Source organism: Plasmopara halstedii, assembly GCF_900000015.1.
Source record: "Plasmopara halstedii genome assembly, contig: Scaffold_614, whole genome shotgun sequence".
Taxonomy (NCBI): domain Eukaryota; phylum Oomycota; class Peronosporomycetes; order Peronosporales; family Peronosporaceae; genus Plasmopara; species Plasmopara halstedii.
The window spans coordinates 241,313-242,457 of NW_020187532.1; positions in this window are offsets into that span (position 1 = coordinate 241,313).

The following is a 1,145-nucleotide window of genomic DNA, read 5'->3' on the forward strand; positions in this document are numbered from 1 at the left end:
AGGCTGATGTGTTGTCACGCAGACCAGACTATGCGCTTGCTCATGTTACAACTGTAACGTCATCTGTGACGGATTTGATCCACACCGCGTATGCGGGTGATGGGATGTGTGTAGCGTTGCTACGTGCTCTAGGGAGCAACACGTTTGGAAACTCGGACAAGATATTGTCATCAAGATTGCGTTCACGATTGCAACGATATTTGTTGAATAACGGTTTGCTATATTATAGCACTGATTCAACGGATACTGTGGTTCCTCATGATGAGGATTTAAAATACCGCATCCTCACCTTTCCGATAGAAATATTTTTTCGTCTCTCGCGGCCATGGCTGGAATATTATATCTTGAGTCCAGGATTCCTACGGGGCCAGACATAAAGATAGACCTTCTAAACGTGTCTAGCTCCATAAGACACAAAATCAATCACATCGTGTTTCATCGTCACAGAAGATACAGTTCTTTCGCCATTCGGTCGTAACATTGGCTACTGGTGCTATCAAGTGCAACCGGGTCGTTGTGCACCTTGTATAGAGAAATTGTTCACTCGGGGAGTTCGCAAAATTAAACGTCAGAAATTATGATGTACGGTCAATTTAGGTGCGAAACCGAGAGCCGCTTGATAAATTATTTTGCTATTTCAAGAGCCAGAATATTATTAACTGTTTTGTTTAGACTTGTGACAAGTTTTACAATATTTCAAGATAAATATGAATCGACATCTCCTATACTGATTAATGTTACCTTTATAATTACCATAATTTCGATACTACTGAAGAGCGAAGGTCAAATTTGTAAAAGAGTACAAAGTGTAAGGTGCGTGTACTCAATATAGACTACTTACCTCGTTACATTTACATATCAGTCTGATCTAACGGATTTTTACGAATAGTGATCGGTCTTTTATTTGTGAGTAGCCTAAAGAAATCGATCACTTTTGACAGGAGGTCTCAAATTCGTTGAGGGCTACTATATCTCGACGACATCAACGTCATCCAAGGCTTGGTCTATTTCGTCTACATTGAAAGGATCATCCTCTCTTTCACTGTCGGCATTGCTCCACCTTTGCTGAAATTTCCACCCGCAAACTTCATAGTTCCAAATGAACCACTGTGACGGGCTTTTGTGAAATCCTGCAGCTTCAATGG